This window comes from Xenopus tropicalis, chromosome 1 (genome assembly GCF_000004195.4).
Source record: "Xenopus tropicalis strain Nigerian chromosome 1, UCB_Xtro_10.0, whole genome shotgun sequence".
Taxonomy (NCBI): Eukaryota; Metazoa; Chordata; class Amphibia; order Anura; family Pipidae; genus Xenopus; species Xenopus tropicalis.
In genome coordinates, this window is record NC_030677.2 from 52,446,771 (window position 1) to 52,469,936 (window position 23,166).

Consider the following 23,166-nt stretch of genomic DNA (forward strand, 5'->3'; position numbering starts at 1 on the left):
TTGCAGCACTTTATCTACCATGTATTATATATTCTACAGCTTCAATTTATTTTATTTAAAGGTCTTTCAGGATAGTGAGTAATGCATAATATGCTTTTTGAAATGGACCAGAGATCCTTGCACTGAAAAATGATTGTAACCGGTCTCCTCCCTTGGGGAAATTTTTATTGGCTGAATATTTGACTTGAGATGTTGTGCATTCAGATGAGCAGTGTCTAAAGCTTTGAAAAGTCTCTTTGACTGCCATCCCATGAAGGTCACAACAGTCAATGAAGTACTTTTGTTCTCATTGTAGAATACAATTTCTCACCTCAATCCATACTACTTTATTTTAGCATTATATTTGCTACTAAATGTAAGAAATACAAACATAATTGACAGCATAAAGTGAATTGTAAACAGAAACATATATATATATTTTTGGTACATTTTACCAATTAAAACTAAGGTTTATATAAATTACTGGGCATGTATAAAAACAAGTAGAGATAGTGTACAGGTTTGGGAGTTTTATATATAATTTGTAACGAATACAGTGTGTTCGGTTAATTATTGCACAATGATAAAAGTCTGTTCTGATGAAAGAAACTGATGATTTTTCTTTGGGTAGGACTATAGTTGGCACATGGATGAGGCCCATAGACTAAACTGCCCATCCATACTATTTGCAAGATCCAAAGATGCAGATCACATTTCCAAAATAATAATAATAATAATAATAATAATAATAATAATACACAATAAAGAAAAATGTAATAGTGCAACTCTGCAGTATAAATTAAAAGGTTCAATAATTTTCAAAAACTTTATTTGTAAACATAATTGATATTAAAAGTAATGTTTGTTTCAACTTTCAAACTGCATGTGTCATGTCTCCAGCATAAGCTCCCATCATCTCATCATTTTTGTAACTCTTTTCCAGTGAACTCCCTCTGCTGGCCTCTGCTGGCTGTTTGCTGTATATGCAGGTATCCATTTTCAGTGTAATCTCTAACCCATGCTGTGGAAGAAGCATACCATATCCACCTTCCCCCCCCCCCCCCCCTGGTAACATCGCTGGTAAGCATCTGCCAGCACCTCAGAGACACTGTTGTATATAATTTCTGCCAGAATTTTTATATCCATGTTGCATCTGTGTGTTAATTGCAATTCACTAATTGAATTTCATTCTATTTGTTTCAGTTTCACCTTTTTCCACAATCACCTGGTAAAGTTCAACAGATTTCACTCTTGGTCTCTTTAATTGGAGTATGGGAAGGTTTAGCTGCATGTCAAGCTACACACTACCTCGGGGTAACACTTAATGAGGACAGAACAGCATCCTAAAGAGAAATAAAACAAATTAACAATGAGTTTTTGAACAAGCAGAATATCCAAGGCTATTGTGATACTAATATCTACAGTTAGTATTAGTGGTTGTATTTATAGTTTATGTATGTGAGTGTATAGATTGGTTAGTATAGGTTGTGTGCTGGGTTTACTCGGATGGGTTGAACTTGATGGACAATGGTCTTTTTTCAACCCTATGTAACTATGAACGAAGTTCCTCCCCTGCAACCCCCATCATTACAACCAAGTAAATATCAGTCTTGATAGCTGAGGTTTAGGAGCTTTTCATTGTTAGTTTTTAAGGCAACAAAAGACAATTTAAAGCTATGATATAATCAAAGTATCTGTTGAATATAGTCCAAGCTATAAAACCTGCACTCTGCCAAGAGGCTGTCTGTTTGGGAACTGCAGTCTGTGCCGATGAGACACAAGAAGCAACTATTTCAATTGAGATTAATGGTTATAAAAGAAAGAGAAAGAATCATTCATGTTTTGGAGCCTCAAATTTATATGAAGTCATTACTTTCTGCAACAGTATTTTAAATAGTACATTTATTTTATTTTATTAAACATGTATTAATTATGCTTGTACAATTATTTCAACAATAATTACTGGTACATTGACTATAGCTCTCTACTAAACAATGTCATTTACATTTTTCTATTTTGTATTAAAAATGTAAAGATGAAATATTCACTAAAGGATTTTTTTAATCCTTTTTTTTGTTTGTTTGTTTTTTACCTATACAGTTATCCAAGCCATGATGAAGAGCTGATTTTAAGTTAAACACCTCTAAACACATGTTGTAATTACATTTTTTCTTGAATTGGAAATAAATTGCAAGAACTTTATATGTACTCTAAAACTTATTTGCTTTCATGTCCTTCTTCCTTTGGGGGATTAATTTGCTGGTTTATATCCCTTTAAAGCAAATGTGAAATGGGGTCACAATAAGTAAAAAAAACAGTAAGAGTAAAAAAGGGTCCTGGTTTGTTCCTAAGTCAATCCCCATCTTTACAATCTGTGGGGTGAGGAAATATTTACTTGCTGTCATGTTGGAAATAATCAGCATGAGGCAATATATGCCTGTTTGACCCTACCATGGCTGGGCTCTAATATATATATATATATATTTCTAAAAACAAAACATATCATGCGCCCAGCCCTACTTTTACATATAGTGTGGGAGTTTTACATTTTATTTTCAAAATTTCTCTCCTGGGTTTATATAACAGCCCATGTACCAAGAAATATTGAATTCCACAGCATAAAAAAATGTGCTTTCATTATTCTACAATAAGCTGATCAAAGCTACTTGCTGAATAGTTGCTTTGGGTGGCAGCACCAATTAATTTTTGCCCCATTACTACTTGAACCCACTGTGCCTCAGATCTAGTTCCAGTGGGCAGAGGTACATGAACAGCTATACAATGTGATAGAAGCTGTAATTAGTCAGTAGAATTCATGGAGAATTGTTATGAAAAATTCCAGGTTTGCTGTCTTTTTTACTAGTACAGCAAAAAGAAAGGCTTTATTAAAACACTTACAAATCAAAAGGTCCCCTGCATTCAAAAATGAGCAGGGCAAGCATAGTACACCCATTGGGTACTTATTGGTGCAGGGATTAGAGTAATAAAGTAGTAATAAAGAGAAAAATTAAACTTCCATGATCAATATAGAAAGTCAGTTAAACAGGGAAATCTATAGTGTGTGTGAACTAAAGCAAAAGAAATAAATATCTGCTCATATGAAGAACATCAGATAACATGGAGTATAGGGTGGGAAAGCTGCTGACATTCTAAACTGTGTTTTCCATTTCTCCACTTCTCAGTGCAAGCTTCTGTTTGTAAAAAAAAATAGAAACAAAAACTGCAAAGGTATTTGCTTTGAGCACCTAATAGACATATTTTTATACCCGATTTCCAGTTTAGAACAAAATTGGAAAAAAAAAAAATATATATGGGGACATATATATATTAGAGATTGAACTGGAGAATCCTTCTAAATTCCCAGCAGTTTCATATTTTTTTTCGTATGGAACAGCACTTTGCTGGCTGTTAGGAAAATATTTCCTGAAAGTCAAGATTTAACGAATTGACACATTTATCAAGGTTGATGGATGTACCAGTTCATCCCGATGTGCTGAACAATCAAACACAATCATTTTCAATGGATGCCAGTCATTCAATATCAGGGCTGCATGCTAACACCCATCCGAATTTAGACAACTATTTTCTGTAACAGAACGAATTTTACCAGCGTGGAAAATACATTGTAAAACTGCAAGCTCCAGTTATCTGCTTTATATATGCAACGGTGCTGCTCGTAATAAATTTACAAGAACTGATACATTTTCTAGAGGAAAAAATAATGTTGTTTGACCCCTTCATGGTAAGAGCAGCGTTAAGCAAAAATCTGTGAAATTGTAAAAGGCATTTCCGTACCACATTTTAATATTTATAGTAGACACCAGCAAAGGGCATGAGTTGGAAGACACAGCATGCATATATATGCACATCTGTCCACATTCATTTTATGGTGGCCCTGCTTGCACACATAAAACTAATGTGGTCATTGCTGCCTCAGTGATGCTCAAAGGACCATCCTGCACTGAACTGAGGCCTCAACACACTGTTATTTTTAATTAGATGTTCCCCCTTGGGTACAAATAGATGGCACTGTTGCTTTATGGATAGTATCCAGTTGTTCGTACCACAGGGGAAATTTTGCAAAGGATCTGTGGACAGATTTGTTTATATAAATTCACTAAAATAAAATGAAAAATATAATTCAAAATGTACTATTCAATATCTTACAATTAGCAGTCTATTTACAGGCTAGTGAATTTTCTACATGGAATTTTCCATGTCAAGTAATTATGGGTACAATAGAGCAGATTTTCTACATTTCCTTGACACGCTATAGAAGTTTTATTCTCTTTATTATCTTATATTTTCAGTTTTGTTATATTGTTGTATATTGGGATGAATGAATTTCTTGTCTTGTACAATTTTACAGCAAAATTTGTGGTTTTACCAGTGGAAACATTTTTTGTGAATCCAGATCATGAATCATCTTCCCCAGATCCAGTTATTGTTGCCGACCATGGGTCCAATCTATTGTGGATTCCAGGGGGGTAGGTATAGTACTTGATTAAATGGAAGGCCAGAAGAGAACTGTCCATGCTCCTAAACTTTTACAGACTTTTCAAACAAAATCCTGGTAAACCAATTCATGTTTGCATCCAGAGGCTGCTCCTAGGGGGTGGGCAGTGCCAGGCTCCTCTTCAGACAGATTGCAGTCACAGTGACCTCATGTGCATAGTGATGCAGCTCTGTGTGCGTTATGATGTCGTACTGTGTATAGCTCATCACCACCTGTACTGTGCTTGAGTCACTTTGTATGTTGCAATGCAGCATGATGCAAATTTGACGCAAAGGGTACTATATCAGCCCATTTTACAAGCGTTTAGAAATCATCTTAGCTCTACAGTTACTGACTGCTAATTTCTATCTGGTTAAAACTTGATTACGGACCTTGGCATGCTTTTTGGACCTTTCTTTCGGATTCTCCTTATTGTTAGCTCACTTGGATTTTGCTGATTTGCCAGTTGACCTTTTGTCTGTCCTGACTATTCTATTGCCCTCACTTTAGCCTGTCTGACTTTCTGAATTCACCTTGATGGTAAGCCATGCTTCCCAACTACTAGCAACTACTACAAATTGGCTCTAATACCTTCCTTTACCAGTTACCTCTCTATTTACACTTGATAATATACTGTGTGGGGAACTGTAAGAGCGGCTTTCTACCAGCAGTTGGTTCCAGATTTCAGTAAGCCATACATATACAGACAACAGACAGGTTTTTTAATATGTAGCTGCTGTAGGGAACAGGGAAAATATATCAGATTTAGGATGCTCACTGTGCAGTGGGGATTTATAATTTAAGGCTCATAAATATAATTTTTATTTAACAAATGAAAAATACATTACAATCTATAGTCAATAAAAAATATACTTCTGGAGAAGAATAATACTTTTTTTTAGGCCTATTGCTCAGAATAATCATCTTACTGGCCTCAAAACATTAAATCAGTGCATAGTAATCATGTAAAAAAAAATAACTGTTCCAGTGAAATAAATAGTTCTGTAGCGTTCCCATAAAACAATAATTACTTGTAGTATCATGAGTGTGGTACTAAATAAAAACTCCATCCCCTGCCTCATAGGCAGAACAGTACACGCTGTCTCCATTTGTTCACTATGAGGATCTTCACTTCAGAATATCTATGAGGAGAAATTCATTAGTATGTGATTTGCAGCAAGTGAAACGCCAAATAACCGAACATTCACTTGGTATTTCTTACAAAGCTCCAGATTAGCATAATGGAAATTGCTCAAAATCCAGTCAGCATTTGTTTTACGTGCCATTAAAGTTGTATTCCGTTCCTGTTAGCATGTAGACCATAAAAAGATTAATTTTAGAAAATTAATCCAATTCTAATTGTAATTTGATGTGAACTTCTTCCAAAGGAAATTACTGGGAAACCGTTTCCTTTTTAATTACAGCCTTTAACACCAGAATTGAAACGGAAATAAAAATATCTTTTTTTCACAGAGTACATGTATAGAAACTAAACACAGTTATCACATTTAATGGATATCTTGGACTGAGTTTTCACAGTTTTCTGCAAAATTGAATGAAAGACTGGTTTAGAATTGTAATAAAGGTTATTAAAAAAGAGGAGAAAATTAACATTTAACGGAAATTGTATTCCATATATTAAAGAAGAGTAATAGCAGATACTAAAGATAATTACTCTAGGGTGACACCAAAGCCACAATTCTTAATATTGGCCAAATACCAAAACCTCAGCAAAAGATTCAGACGAATACTGAAGCATGTCTAAACTCAATTTGAGAAAAATCAGAAAACTTTGTCAATTGTAAACCAAGACTAATATTTTATAAGTCAAGTGGGTTGGGGGTTGGGGTTTTAGGGTTCAGATTTGGGTTTGATTACACATTCTATTTGACCTGGTTCTAAGTACAGGTATGGGACCTGTTATACAGAACACCTGGGACCTGAGGTATTCCGGATATGAAATAAAATTCGAATTACCATTTTTTTTTTAAGTTTTAGCTTTTTTATTGAGAATGACATGTTACATAACAATGTTACCAATGGTACATAAAGTTATATATAGTTACATCAACAAACTGTGCAGTTATTAACCAAGTATAATTCTTGCATATCATTCTTTGGGGAAGGGAAGAATAGGTAAGGGAGGGTGGCAAGGGGAATGTCGGGAGTCTTGCTTTCTCAGAATCCTCACTTACCGGGAAGTAAGAAAAAAAAGTATTGGTATTGTAACTAATCAAACCAAAACCAAACAAAGCAGGGTGGGGTGCCTCTGTTAACTTCTCTCCGGGATCTGGGTTCTACCTGCTAGGTTACTTTTTTGTTTCAGTTTTGCCATCATCCAAGTGTCCCTTGGGACTTTCGGTAAAATTTTCCCTCAGTTTCCCTTTTCCCTTTTTTTCTTATGTGAGAGGAAGGCATGGTTCAAGTTGAGGGGGTGGAATATAGTACCCAGGGGGCCCACACTTTTTGAAACCATTCTTGCCTGTCACTAAGAATGCTGGTTAGTTTTTTCATTAACGAAGATCTAATTGATCTTGTTTTTTAATTGCAGTACCATTTTTTAAGTCTACTAAAATAATTATTTCAATATCAAACCCAATAAGAAAATGTTTTTTCTCCAATAAGGATTAATTATATCCTAGTTTGGGATCAAGTACAAGGTACTGTTTTATTAATGCAGAGAAAAAGGAAATCACTTTTAAAAATCTCAATTATTTGACGAAAATGGAGTCTTTGGCAGATGGCCTTCCTGTAATTCTGAGTTTTCAGGTTTCCCGATAACGGTTTCCGCTATGAGAAAATAGTATTTCAATGCTTGAGCACATGACCTTAGCGCACTGCACTGAAAATAAATGTAAAAAGAAGGGACAGCTGTTTGGCAAATCTTGGTGCAAAAAAAAATCTCTAGATGTGTTTAGTTATATCTTAGCCTTGTGAGCTAGGAAAATGATGCACCAAGCCTTATTGTTAATTAAAGAACAAGGAAAAGATGATTCACTGGGATGTGCCAATATGTTAAGTATACTAACTAGTATATGTACATTTATAACTAAATAAAAGGACAAGCAAATTCTGATTCACTAGGGATGCCTATATGTTATGTAGTGAATCCAATTTTATTTTTGATTTTTTTTTTTAATCCTGGCCGGTGTGCCTTTTAGGAAAAAAAATACAGGTATAGGACCCATTTTCCAGAATGCTCGGGACCAAGGGTATTCCGGATAAGGGCTCTTTCCATACCTTAAGGGGCGTATTTATTATGCTGTGTAAAACTAATTCGCCAAAAAAACGGAGTAAAAAGCTGTGTAAAATAAATGGAAAAGATCGCCGTCTGAACGCCGGATATTATGCCTTATATTACGCCGTCATTTCCCATAAGTTCCGGTGGAAGAAAAAACGCGTAAAAAATTACGCCAATTTTACGCCGGTTTTACACGGCGAAGCCTGGCGATGTGTGGTGAATTTTCTCGCCGTTTTTTACACAGCATAATAATTATGCCCCTAAGTGTACTGAAAAATAAATTAAACGTTAATTAAACCCTATAGGATTGTTTTGCATCCAATAAGGAATAATTATATCTTAGTTGGGATTAAGTACAAGGTTCTGTTTTATTATTACAGAGAAAAAATACATTTTAAAAATATGAATTATTTTATTAAAATGGAGTCTGTTGGAGACAGGTTTTCTGTAATTTGGTGCTTTCTGGATAATGGGTTGCCGGATGACAGATCCCATACCTGTAAATATTTAGACATTTTACTTTGTTTATGTTATCAGTGTGGTTTTTGCTACATAAGACACACATACTGCATGCTTGTTATTTATTAACTCACAACTCAAAAACCTACAGCATCTCTCATCCATACCTGTAATTATTTTCTAAGATGCTAAATTATATAATTGCACACAACTATCCAACTCCATGCCTGTATTAATATTAAGTAATTACTGTATGGCAGCATAGACAGAAGCAATTCAATGTGTTTTAAGCAATTATTTGAAAATAGGAAGGAAATGGCATTGACATCGAACCAGGTTTTCTATTGCAGACGGAAACGGAATTACTGCAATGTTGTTGTTTTTGTTTGATTACTCTGTAACCATGGTTTGTTTTAAAATAAGGCATGAATTTATTTATAGTTATTCTTCATTTAGTTAAAAAAAATCTATATTAATGTCAATAAATTAAAAAAAAAGATTTGGTAAACATTCAGTATTTAACAATTAAACACGTTGCCCATTAACATCTGTTAGTATATATATATATATAATATATAATATATACTGTATATGTATTTTTTTGTACATAAAATGGAGATTAACTGAAACTAAACAAAGCTGTCAAATTATACCTGATTGAAATGTTTGCCGGTTTGCTGTGAAAGTATAAAAATTTCAATTTAACACCCAATTTATTTTACTGCATGGAAGAAGGAAGGGAGAAGAATTAGTGCATTAGCTGCATAAACCAGAAGTTTTATGTGCCACATTTCAGCCTCCATAACAATTATTATAAAACAGGGTTGAGAGTTTTACTTACCATAAAAAATTTTCGCCCGTTAGACAGCATTCACATATTTATCAGACATTTCCAAGACTTATTATTAAAAAAAAAAAATTTCCATCTTAATGTGTCAAAAGATTGTCTTTCCAGAGAGCAGACGGCCAAAAATTGTCTGTAGACTTACTGACCCTGTGATTATAGGCAACATTTCAAATCTTATGAGATTAGAAAAAGAATAACTTACTTTCAGAAATAATTAGAAAACATGATCCAAAACAGGACTGAGTCTTAAGATGAGAAAATGAAGAGTAAATATAGATTTAAGGGGTGCTGTAGACATCTAAATACAGTCATTACAAATCTCTCTCTTTTGCAAATGGGTTACTTGTACAGCTTAGAACACTTGCCTTTTCTCAGGATACTGCTGTTAACCCTAGAACATGTGCTACACATTAGTGATGAGCAAATCTGTCCTGTTTCGCTTCACTGAAGACTTAGCGGAACTGTAAAAAAAATCCACGAAACAGCGGAGAATTTGCCGTTGGTCCACTCATATTAGTAATATTTTTCACCATAAAGCATGATCGAAACACTTTTTTTCCCCACTGTACTGACTTCCCCTCTCCCACTATTAACAGGGTAATTTGTTCATTGAGAGCTCTGAATAAACAATCCCCCCCTTCACTAAGGTACAGCTCATTATACAGAAGGATTCTCAGTGAATTAGTAATTAGATATATAAGATTCTCATTTTCTCAGCAGAACCAAGACATTTCTCTTGTTTAATGAAAAGATTAGTATATGATCAACATAAAAGCATTTCATTGATCTTGTATTAAAAAGTAATCCTTTAAATCTGGCCCAGACTTGTGAAAGGAAAAAAAAGTAAAAAAAAAAATACTAATTAGAGTTTGGGCCTCATTTATTAATGCCACTGATGCAAGTTCTAAGCACTAACCCTCATATGTAGAGGCACTAATTTCGCCCAGTAGCAGTAACCAATAAGATGTTTGCTTTCAAACAGGTGACCAGTAAATTTTACCTGCTGATGGGTTGCAATAGGTTACTGCTCCTGGGCAAATTTAGTGCCTTTTATTACATAAATGCTCTTGTGTCTGGGGCATACCATACCCTTTGCCTGCTGGCATTTCCTAACTTGCACATCTGAATGATGGTTTGAAGGTGGAAGAGGAGATGTCTACTTGCCACTATCTCATGTTCAATGAGTGGCAGATGTACCTGTGTCCCTTATACTGTATATTTAACACTTTTACATTTCGTGATATGCTACCCCTCAACCAAGATTAGAGATGTAGCGAACCTCACAAAAAAAGTTCGCGAACCCGTTCGCGAACTTCTGCCAAAAAGTGCAAACTTTTGCGAACTTTGCGAACCCCATAGACTTCAATGGGAAGGCGAACTTTAAAACCTAGAAAAGCCATTTCTGGCCAGAAAACTGATTTTAAAGTTGTTTAAAGGGTGCCACGACCTGGACAGTGGCATGCAGGAGGGGGATCAAGTGCAAAAATTTCTCTGAAAAATACGTTGTTGACACAGCATTGCATTTTGTGCTGTAAAGGACAGAAATCACACTACATTTCTAAACTTGTGTAATAAACTGCTTTTACAAGGACTATTGGGTTATAGCAGATGATCAGCAGGACAGCTGCCCACAGCAGCTACATACAGAGCAGTAGAAAGTAGATTACTAGTCAGCAAAGCTACCTAAACTGTTCCTCAAACCCCTGCACAGCTCTCTCCCTATGCTAACTCATCAAGCACACACAGGCAGAATGTAAAATGGCTGCTGGGCTTCGGTTTATATATGGAAGGGAGTGGTCCGGGGGTTGTCCAGGAGGGAGAGCTGCCTGATTGGCTGCCATGTATCTGCTGGCTCTGGGGTGAGAGGTCAAAATTTGGCTCCAGCTAAGGCGAACCCAAAATTGCGAACTTCGCTAAAAGTTCGCGAACTTGCGAACTTGCGAACACCCGATTTTCGTGCGAATTAGTTCTCCGGCGAACAGTTCGCTACATCTCTAACCAAGATAGCCACAATACTTAAATAAAATATATGCGTGTGTGAATGTATGTATAACATTATATATTTATTGCTACTAAGATACCCAGCACTGTAATATGCCAAAATATCAGATAAAGATACTTGTTAAAATGTTAAGGGTACATAAAATCCGTTGGGGAAAACTTCAGGTTCATAGAGTCATATGAACATTTGCTGTATAAAAGATTTATGGAAGACCTTTTAAAATAAAGCAATAAAGGAAGAACAACAAATCCAACCCATATGGGAAAAAGAAGAGAAAATACTATTACAAGGAAAACACCCTAAGGTCGAACAACAAACACAATGGAGAGATTGGCAAAAATCCCAAAGGATGATAGTACAGAGAAACAAACATAGGCTCTTCCGAAAGATGAAATAACTAAAAATACGAAACTTCACACCTACACAGGGAATATGAGGGGTCAGTCTGAAAGCCCCGGGGCTTTGCATAAAGCAATGGATCAAAAATTCAGCACTCTGTGTAAAGACCGCCACCAGGGGCTGCACCATAACCCTGGGACAGGGCCCTTATGTGGCCTGTGCCATCTGAGACTCTGTTCAGATGCACGAGTTATGAGGGAGGATGCCTACATTTGCCCCCTGTCTGCCTCTTGCAAAGTGCAAAAAAGGGCAGCTTGGCCTAAATGCCAGTGCATGAGAAAGATGGCTGAGAAACCCTTGAACAGTTTATTAAACCAGACTAAAATTTAACCAGGTCTGGTTCAACCAGGCTGAAAAGCATCCGAGTTCTCTCCCTTACATCCCAAAAATGGACAGCAATACTGGGATACAGGTAAAAAACTTAGAACTTTGTGTAACAGTAGCAACTATGGAATAGACTGTACAATATAATTTCCTCAGACAGATGTATCCAGTTGAGAATGGGGTGTTGCAGAAAGCAACCCACCCTTGTCCAACATAAGTACAATGAATAGGCTTGCACTGAACATACTTTTTGCCTATTTATTTAGCTAAACAGGGAATATGGGGAAAATGAAGCTTCTCCATGGCTGGATGTTGCTTGGTAGATCATTAGATTCCCAGTACACAGATTATGAGAAACCTATTAAAAAAAGGGAGTTCTCTGTGCACTGGTATAGGTATAGAGCAGCTTCAGTTTCCCTTTCAAGTAAAGGAACTTTGAGAGCAATTCCAAACCCTTTGAGCTTGCTTTTATTTAAGGGAGAAGGAAAGGTAAAAATCACTGAGGGGTGCCAAAATCTTAGGAACCCCCCCCCAAGTGATTGTAAGCGGTTACCTTATACCCTGGGTTGTTGCCCCTGTTAGGAGAAAATGCACCAGCCCAGAGTAGCTGTGAATGAGCAATACTCCTCCTTCTCTCATCTGTCTTTGGGATCCCAGGGCTGGCGCATGCGAGTGAAAAAGCATTTTGGTTTTTTTTTGTTAAAATTCAGCTTTTCACTCTACTATGCATACGGCACGAAGACAGAAGAAGGAAGAGGATTGATCTTTTGAAGCTACCCCAGGCTGGTATAGGGTATAAGGTAAACAGTTACAATCACTGAGGGGTTTCTTAACATTCTGGCACCCCCAGTGATTGTACCTTTCCTTCTCTTTTAAGTATCTCGTGGTGGCTTTTGGGGCGTTGTATGAGTGTATATGTGTTGTAGGAGCCAGATACCCTTTTAGCTACAGCTTTTTGGCTGATTTTTACAATAGCATTCAAAATTTTCTGGTATTTAGTGGAATCCATTCTTCTCTCTACATGTACAGTGATTCCTGTGCCACTGGCTGCTATTCAGTCCCCCAGCATAATGGATTCACTCCCATGTTAAACAGTTCATCAATCGCTTCTCCTATTTCCTCCAAACAAACCTTTGGTGATTGTGGCCAAAGAGTTTTAGGTCATCTGTTCACAGCACTTGTTTCCAAAATGCACATGCCACAACTACTTATTTCTATATCTGTGTGTTATAAAGTTTGTAAAATTCAACTGTGAATGAATAGTGATGGGCGAAATAATTCAGCAGACATGGATTTGCAGCAAATTTTCACATTTCACAATTGGCTAATTTTTTTAACGAAACGCGGAAAAAAAATGTGTTTTTCAAAAAAAAATGACACGCGTGACACCGCAGATTTTTCATTGTTTTCTGAATCTGAAGCGAAACGGGACAGATTTGTTTATCACTATGAATTAACATTTCCAAATGTGTTGTTATTTAGCAAGTTGATTCCTGCAGTAGTTGTTTAGTATTTTGCACTTACAAAGTTAACTAAACATGTAATCTAGAAAAACTTTATCTGTAACTGTATAACGACTTTATGCTTCTACCCTAGACAGGCCAGCCAGTAATACCTGTCAGCTTTGTGCATATTATCAGTTTAAGCTTAGTAATACATAAAACTTTTGTTTATATGCTATTTAATAAATCTAGTCATTTGCTGTATAGTTAAGTAACTGAACTGGCCTGCCAGGAACTTATCATCACCAACATGCAGCCAGGAAAATTTCATATCTAAAACAAAAATGCACAAACACAAGAATCTGCACTGGCAGCAAATGAAAAGCAATATGTTCCTGTGTGAATGGGCTCTGATCATTACCAATAAAAACTCAAGTTTCCTGAAAGAAAGTTAGCATTTTTCCAAGGAAAGTACAGCATTTGACTTGTGAAGTACCTAAATCTAAATGAAGCATTATGGATATTTCAAAATGAATAAGAAATATGAAAAAATCTTTTTGTATTTTAGGGATACTGTAATAAAAATTAGAAGGTTTGGAATATGTCAGTATGATATACTAATTACTGCATTGCTATCTCAGTTCACTATAATCTTCTGCACAGTAGATTCAGTATATTGCTAAATAAAAAAAATCCTTAACATATTAACTGCTGGCCTTCTTTTATTCTTCCTTATCCACCCTGCCACAGCTTACACACCACATACTTACAGTTCTCTGCCTTCCTTTTCCTTCTCAAAGCCATTAACACCTTTTATGTTCTTACATTCAACTCCTTTTAAACTGCATCTTTTGTACTTAAATCTTACACCTTTGCACTGCTCCCAACAGCTAATCTCTTACAACCACATGTCTTTTGCCAAAACAGAAGCCTTAGACTCTTTCCGGCTGAGGATATCTTTCCAAATACTGCCCCCTCCTCCAGACTCCACCCTAACACCTTATTTACAAATTGTAAATACTCTGCCCCTTACCTACAAAATAACTTTAAAAAAACCACAGAATGCAAACAACCTCGGGGTTGACCAGGAATGTCAGGAAATTCCTGGAGGGTTTGGGAGGGTTGACAGCTGCAAAGATCCGGCAAATTGTACACTAATGGGTGCCTGCAAGGAAAGCAGCAGTGCAAAGGGAATTCTGACATAAAAGGCAAAGTAAGCCCTTTACCTCCAATCTAGTTAAATGAGGTGTTTGATACAGGGTCCCTTGTGCCATAGTGTTCTGTAATTTATTTCTCATGCATAAAAAATAGCACAATGCCATATGGTGCTAGTATAGTTGGACCAGTAGGTGTGTTGTGTATAGCATTTTAATGGACACTTGTTTTTGTGCCTAACTATCATGAAAGAGCACTTTTATTTAATTCTACCTAGCTGCTTGAAACTGAGGGATTTGGCTGAAACAAATAATAGCTGTACAATCTAGTGCTGCTCCATTGGTAATCCACTCTTGTCAGAAAGCTGCAATAACATCTGTTTTAGAATGAAAAAAAACAAAATGAGATTACAAAAAACAGAGATTCACCAGAACAGAATGTTATAAACTGAGTTCCTTAGAGATCAGGTTTGTGTTTACTTAGAAAAATAACGTTATTTAATTCTGTTTCTAGAACAACAACAACTGGAGCAATCATTTTTCTATTCTTTTTCTCTTTCTCTCTTTCTTTACTTGTTCCTCATTGTGCCTCTGTTTCTCACTGTATTTCCTTCTGATTTCCCTTTGTCCCTTCCCTCCAATTGCTTAATTACTGCACTCTTCCATATATCACAATAGAACCTAAATACATTACTGCCACAGTTTGTAATTCTGCAAGCACGATGACTGAAAGTGACAAATGCTCCTTAACCCTTTAAGTGCCAAGGGACGTAGATTCTACGTCCCAGGTACCAAGGGACCAAAGTGCCATGGGACGTAGAATCTACGTCCAATGGCACTGTCGGGTTTACAAGCGCTGCGCTCGCTTTTAAAGCAGCGCAGCGCTTGTAAACCCCTCAGATCCCCCTAGGCAACGAGCAAACATAGACATACTCACCGATCCGGGTCCCCGAGCCGCACCGATCGCGTCGCCAGCCAATGACAGCAGTGGACACGCGTTGATGACGTGTCCACTGCTGTCCCTTTAAATAGCGCCGCCTACTGTCGGCTCCCTCACTCCTGCTGCGCACTTTGGACGAGATGGAGCTCCCCTGCTGCCTTCCTGCTGGATTGATCGCCCCTGATCGCCCCTGATCGTCTGCCTGCCTTGGGTAAGCTGAACTACAACTCTCTACCACTGTTTATTTTGCTTATTTCTATCTCAACTGTCTAAAAAATTTTTTTTTTTTTTTTTTTGCATTTTTTCTTCTATCTTTGTCATTATTACACTTTTGTACACATACACACTGATTTACAACTTTCCCAAGCACACACAGACACTTACACACACACTTACACTTACACTTTTTTTTTTTTTTTCTTTCTTTCTTTTCTTTTCTTTCTGTCTTTGCTTTCTTTGGCAGTCTTTTTTTTTACTAAAACTTTATTTCTGATCTTGCTCTATAATTATCTGATTTATTTGGTTGCATTTTAGTGTTTTTTTGGCATTTTCATAATTGATTTCTGTTTTTGAATTATTCTATTGCACTGTAACTTTTTGTATTGCTATTGGGTGCTGAATTTGCAGTGACGTTGGTGGATCCAGGGCTCTGACCACCGATTTCATTGCAATTATTGTTCTTCTGTTGGTTTAGGTGGTTTTATTGGATTTTACGGTGTTTTATCTTTGCATTGTTCTTTATTGTGTGTTTAGTGCCCCCAAAAAGGTTGCTTTTGCAGTGACATTGGTGGATCCAGGGCTCTGACCACCGATTTCATTGCAACTATTGTTCTTTGATTGCTTTTAGTGGTTTTATTCCATTTGATTTCAGTTGTTCTAGAAAGGTCCAGAGGTGCTAAGATTGTTCTGGTAGTTTCTATTGCCAAGGGTTAGGCTGATGCCACACGAGGCGTAGGGCTGATTTTTTCAGCAAGTGGAAAAACGCTTGCCGAAAATTCAGCCCTACGCCTGCTACTTGTTCCTGCACCCGAATGAATGGGATACGCTCGGGTGCAGGCACGTGTAGCCGATATACGCATGAAAACGCGAGACTTTGCATTCTCACGCGTTTTCATGCGTATATCGGCTACATGTGCCTGCACCCGAGCGTATCCCATTCATTCGGGTGCAGGCAAAAAAAAAGGGGTGCATAGAGTGCAGCCCCAATATTATGCATTTTCAGGTTTGGCGGCCATGTACTTATGTGCAACCAGACATAGGTATCGTTTTATTCAGGGGAACTTGCAGATTGATGGTTAGTAAGTTTTTGGTAGTTGCCATGGAGATTTTGGGGAGAAATCTAGGTTTTTTATCTGGTTTTTCCTTGATTTCTGACCAAAATCTAGGTTTGTATCTGGTTTTTCCTTGATTTCTGACCAAAGCGCTGACTTCTGCAAGGGACTGCGGCCACAATTTTCCATGTAGAAAGAGAAGAGTGGCGTCTCTGAATAGCTGAAGGTGTGCACTTTTCGTAAATATATAGATTGTGGGGGTTATCTCACAGGTAGGGGGGGTTAACAGTGAAAAACTGCAGGTAGTGCACATAGAGCGCAGCCCCCAAAATTTCAACTGAAATTGCCCTTATGCATTGCCCCTGTTTGGGGGCATTTGGTGGCCACGTCTTTATGTGCACCCATACATATGGGGTATCGTTTTATTCAGGGGAACTTGCAAATTGAGGTTTAGTAAGTTTTTGGTAGTTGCCATGGAGATTTTGGGGAGAAATCTAGGTTTTTTATCTGGTTTTTCCTTGATTTCTGACCAAAATCTAGGTTTGTATCTGGTTTTTCCTTGATTTCTGACCAAAGCACTGACTTCTGCAAGGGACTACGGCCACAATTTTCCATGTAGAAAGAGAAGAGTGGCGTCTCTGAATAGCTGAAGGTGTGCACTTTTCGTAAATATATAGATTGTGGGGGTTATCTCACAGGTAGGGGGGGTTAACACTGAAAAACTGCAGGTAGTGCACATAGAGCGCAGCCCCCAAAATTTCAACTGAAATTCCCCTTATGCATTGCCCCTGTTTTGGGGCATTTGGTGGCCACGTCTTTATGTGCACCCATACATATGGGGTATCGTTTTATTCAGGGGAACTTGCAGATTGATGGTTAGTAAGTTTTTGGTAGTTGCCATGGAGATTTTGGGGAGAAATCTAGGTTTGTATCTGGTTTTTCCTTGATTTCTGACCAAAGCGCTAACTTCTGCAAGGGACTGCGGCCACAATTTTCCATGTAGAAAGAGGAGAGTGGCGTCTCTGAATAGCTGAAGGTGTGCACTTTTCAGAAATATATAGTTTGCGGGGGTTATTTCACAGGTATGGGGGTGTTTAGACTAAATAACTGCAGATAGAGCACAGCCCCCCCTTATGCATTGCCCCTGTTTGGGGGCATTTGGTGGCCACGTCTTTATGTGCACCCATACATATGGGGTATCGTTTTATTCAGGGGAACTTGCAAATTGAGGTTTAGTAAGTTTTTGGTAGTTGCCATGGAGATTTTGGGGAGAAATCTAGGTTTTTATCTGGTTTTTCCTTGATTTCTGACCAAAATCTAGTGTTGTATCTGGTTTTTCCTTGATTTCTGACCAAAGCGCTGACTTCTGCAAGGGACTGCGGCCACAATTTTCCATGTAGAAAGAGAAGAGTGGTGTCTCTGAATAGCTGAAGGTGTGCACTTTTCGTAAATATATAGATTGTGGGGGTATCTCACAGGTAGGGGGGGTTATCACTGAAAAACTGCAGGTAGTGCACATAGAGCGCAGCCCCCAAAATTTCAACTGAAATTCCCCTTATGCATTGCCCCTGTTTTGGGGCATTTGGTGGCCACGTCTTTATGTGCACCCATACATATGGGGTATCGTTTTATTCAGGGGAACTTGCAGATTGATGGTTAGTAAGTTTTTGGTAGTTGCCATGGAGATTTTGGGGAGAAATCTAGGTTTGTATCTGGTTTTTCCTTGATTTCTGACCAAAGCGCTAACTTCTGCAAGGGACTGCGGCCACAATTTTCCATGTAGAAAGAGGAGAGTGGCGTCTCTGAATAGCTGAAGGTGTGCACTTTTCAGAAATATATAGTTTGCGGGGGTTATTTCACAGGTATGGGGGTGTTTAGACTAAATAACTGCAGATAGAGCACAGCCCCCCCTTATGCATTGCCCCTGTTTGGGGGCATTTGGTGGCCACGTCTTTATGTGCACCCATACATATGGGGTATCGTTTTATTCAGGGGAACTTGCAAATTGAGGTTTAGTAAGTTTTTGGTAGTTGCCATGGAGATTTTGGGGAGAAATCTAGGTTTTTATCTGGTTTTTCCTTGATTTCTGACCAAAATCTAGTGTTGTATCTGGTTTTTCCTTGATTTCTGACCAAAGCGCTGACTTCTGCAAGGGACTGCGGCCACAATTTTCCATGTAGAAAGAGAAGAGTGGTGTCTCTGAATAGCTGAAGGTTTGCACTTTTCGTAAATATATAGATTGTGGGGGTTATCTCACAGGTAGGGGGGGTTAACACTGAAAAACTGCAGGTAGTGCACATAGAGCGCAGCCCCCAAAATTTCAACTGAAATTGCCCTTATGCATTGCCCCTGTTTTGGGGCATTTGGTGGCCACGTCTTTATGTGCACCCATACATATGGGGTATCGTTTTATTCAGGGGAACTTGCAGATTGATGGTTAGTAAGTTTTTGGTAGTTGCCATGGAGATTTTGGGGAGAAATCTAGGTTTGTATCTAGTTTTTCCTTGATTTCTGACCAAAGCGCTGACTTCTGCAAGGGACTGCGGCCACAATTTTCCATGTAGAAAGAGAAGAGTGGTGTCTCTGAATAGCTGAAGGTTTGCACTTTTCGTAAATATATAGATTGTGGGGGTTATCTCACAGGTAGGGGGGGTTAACACTGAAAAACTGCAGGTAGTGCACATAGAGCGCAGCCCCCAAAATTTCAACTGAAATTGCCCTTATGCATTGCCCCTGTTTTGGGGCATTTGGTGGCCACGTCTTTATGTGCACCCATACATATGGGGTATCGTTTTATTCAGGGGAACTTGCAGATTGATGGTTAGTAAGTTTTTGGTAGTTGCCATGGAGATTTTGGGGAGAAATCTAGGTTTTTTATCTGGTTTTTCCTTGATTTCTGACCAAAGCGCTGACTTCTGCAAGGGACTGCGGCCACAATTTTCCATGTAGAAAGAGAAGAGTGGTGTCTCTGAATAGCTGAAGGTGTGCACTTTTCAGAAATATATAGTTTGTGGGGGTTATTTCACAGGTAGGGGGGGTTAACACTGAAAAACTGCAGGAAGTGCACATAGAGCGCAGCCCCCACATTTTTAGCTGTAATTGCCCTTGTGCATTGCCCCTGCTTTGGAGTGTTTGGTGCCCATGTCTTTATGTGCACCCATACATATGGGGCATCATTTTATTCAGGAGAAGTTTGTCTTTCAAATATGCCTTTGTTAGAAAATTTTTATGAGATTTTTTTTTTGTCAAATCCACATTTGATCATGCGTCCAAGTTTACGTTTTAGAAAAAAAAAAAAAATGTCATAAAAAGTTCCAAATTTCACAATGCACTGACAAAAGGTATTTGGCTTTTGAGTGAAAACTACATTGCACCTAGAAACCTGAAGGTCTGTAGTTTCTAAAGATACCAAACATGAGGGGATATTTTAGATTTACATATAAGTTATGCTGCATTAACTGTTACAAGCGCTTTTCTGCTTTGTTCTGGTGTGATATTGTACTAAGTATTGCCTTAGTTTGGGGGTTACTTCTGGACAGGAACTGTGGGGTACCACCACATATTTGGTATCGTTGGAATTGGGAGTATCAGGGCTTTTACAAACAATAAAAAAAAGTGAGTAAAATTAACTTTTCTATGGAAAAAAACCTCAAAATATACAGAAATTTTTCATAATTTTATTTTTTTTTTACATATTTCACCCAAAATACACATCATATCTCCAGAAAAGTTATAAAATTTGGTATGTATGTCGAAGCCCAATTAGTGACGAAAAAAACGATATATAATTTCCCTAGTTTCGTGGAGGTTTTCCTACCAAAAAACATTGTTAAAGTGAATGAGTACAAAATGCTTAAAAAACGTCTGGCACTGGGGGGAACCGAAATGACGAATTCGGCTGGCACTTAAAGGGTTAAACCTATTAAACAGATGATTTACAAAGTGTGTCCCTGAGGCTGACAACAACATTTAACAACAATTAACCAACTATACACAATACTACAGCTCTGTAGGAATTTTATTTGGTTATTCTCATACTGCTATGATTTATGTTACCTGCTGTTCTCTCTATATGTATCAGTATGAAAACATCATCATTTCATTCTATTATGTTCCTGTTATATCTTGCTTCAAATCTCCCTTTGAGCCTTTTACATTTATTGAAATGTTTTATTGGGGAAAAAGACCTCAAAGAACAGCTATGTTTCCATTGGTTAATTGTTGCTTCTCTTTGTTAGGTGAGAACATAGAGCAAGGAGGGGGGAAGAATAGACCTGAAATGACCTTTAAGAATTAGAAATTAAGCAAAAATAAATGCATAACTCTAAAATTACACTTATATGTATCCCAAAATATGGAGGACACAATGGGTACAGTGTTGAGAAAGCAACTGTAAAATTGCATCATATATACAGTGGCTTGCAAAAGTATTCGGCCCCCTTGAACTTTTCCACATTTTGTCACATTACAGCCACAAACATGAATCAATTTTATTGGAATTCCACGTGAAAGACCAATACAAAGTGGTGTACACGTGAGAAGTGGAAGGAAAATCATACATGAATCCAAACATTTTTTACAAATAAATAACTGCAAAGTGGGGTGTGCGTAATTATTCAGCCCCCCTTTGGTCTGAGTGCAGTCAGTTGCCCATAGACATTGCCTGATGAGTGCTAATGACTAAATAGAGTGCACCTGTGTGTAATCTAATATCAGTACAAATACAGCTGCTCTGTAATGGCCTCAGAGGTTGTCTAAGAGAATATTGGGAGCAACAACACCATGAAGTCCAAAGAACACACCAGACAGGACAGGGATAAAGTTATTGAGAAATTTAAAGCAGGCTTAGGCTACAAAAAGTTTTCCAAAGCCTTGAACATCCCACGGAGCACTGTTCCACCGATCATTCAGAAATGGAAGGAGTATGGCACAACTGTAAACCTACCAAGACAAGGCCGTCCCCCTAAACTCACTGGCCGAACAAGGAGAGCGCTGATCTGAAATGCAGCCAAGAGGCCCATGGTGACTCTGGGGGAGCTGCAGGGATCTACAGCTCAGGTGGGGGAATCTGTCCATAGGGCAACTATTAGTCGGGCACTGCACAAAGTTGGCCTTTATGGAAGAGTGGCAAGAAGAAAGCCATTGTTAACAGAAAACCATAAGAAGTCCCGTTTGCAGTTTGCCACAAGCCATGTGGGGGACACAGCAAACATGTGGAAGAAGGTGCTCTGGTCAGATGAGACCAAAATGGAACTTTTTGGCCAAAATGCAAAATGCTATGTGTGGCGGAAAACTAACACTGCACATCACTCTGAACACACCATCCCCACTGTCACATATGGGGGGGGCAGCATCATGCTCTGGGGGTGCTTCTCTTCAGCAGGGACAGGGAAGCTGCTCAGAGTTGATGGGAAGATGGATGGAGCCAAATACAGGGCAATCTTGGAAGAAAACCTCTTGGAGCCTGAAAAAGACTTGAGACTGGGGCGGAGGTTCACCTTCCAGCAGGACAACGACCCTAAACATAAAGCCAGGGCAACAATGGAATGGTTTAAAACAAAACATATCCATGTGTTAGAATGGCCCAGTCACAGTCCAGATCTAAATCCAATGGAGAATCTGTGGCAAGATCTGAAAACTGCTGTTCCCAAACGCTGTCCATCTAATCTGACTGAGCTGGAGCTGTTTTGCAAAGAAGAATGGGCAAGGATTTCAGTCTGTAGATGTGCAAAGCTGGTAGAGACATACCCTAAAAGCCTGGCAGCTGGAATTGCAGCAAAAGGGGGTTCTACAAAGTATTGACTCAGGGGGCTGAATAATTACGCACACCCCACTTTGCAGTTATTTATTTGTAAAAAATGTTTGGAATCATGTATGATTTTCGTTCCACTTCTCACGTGTACACCACTTTGTATTGGTCTTTCACGTGGAATTCCAATAAAATTGATTCATGTTTGTGGCTGTAATGTGACAAAATGTGGAAAAGTTCAAGGGGGCCGAATACTTTTGAAAGCCACTGTATATGTAGGGATCCATAGGGTTAACTAGTCCCTATGACTTTAAACCCTGCAGCTTCCTGGTTTTGTGCTTTTACTGGGCAAAGATCCATGTATCAGTTTTGAGTTCATATGTGTGATTATTGGTTAACAGGGAGACCACTCCCTTGGGACACAGATATAGTGTTTAGCAGGGGGGTGGGTCTGTCTCTTTGGCTGCCTTTGCTCACAGGGAAAGGAGCACTGAGCCTGGAGAAAGAAGGACTAGGCCTCCAGTAAAGCCATGTGCCCCAGAGTGTAGTCAACCACTCTGGTGAAGTCGGGGACAGGGACCCCGTGAATGAGGACCAGTTAGATAGCAAGTTTTGTGGAGCACTTTCTAGGAAAGTGAAATAGTGAGGGAAGAGAGCACGAGCAGTTTGGCTCAGAGGAAAGTAGCTGTGGGAGTACCCTTCCAGACTGGCACTGTTGCCTTAGTGTAGGGCCGCGGTTTAGACCTAGGAGGCAGGTAGTGTGTGAACCCTGATCCAAAGTTGCCGTGGGACCTGAGGAGTGTGGTATCCAGCTAGCTGTTCCAGAGAGTGAGCAACTGAATCGGTGGCACTGATCCTGCCCAG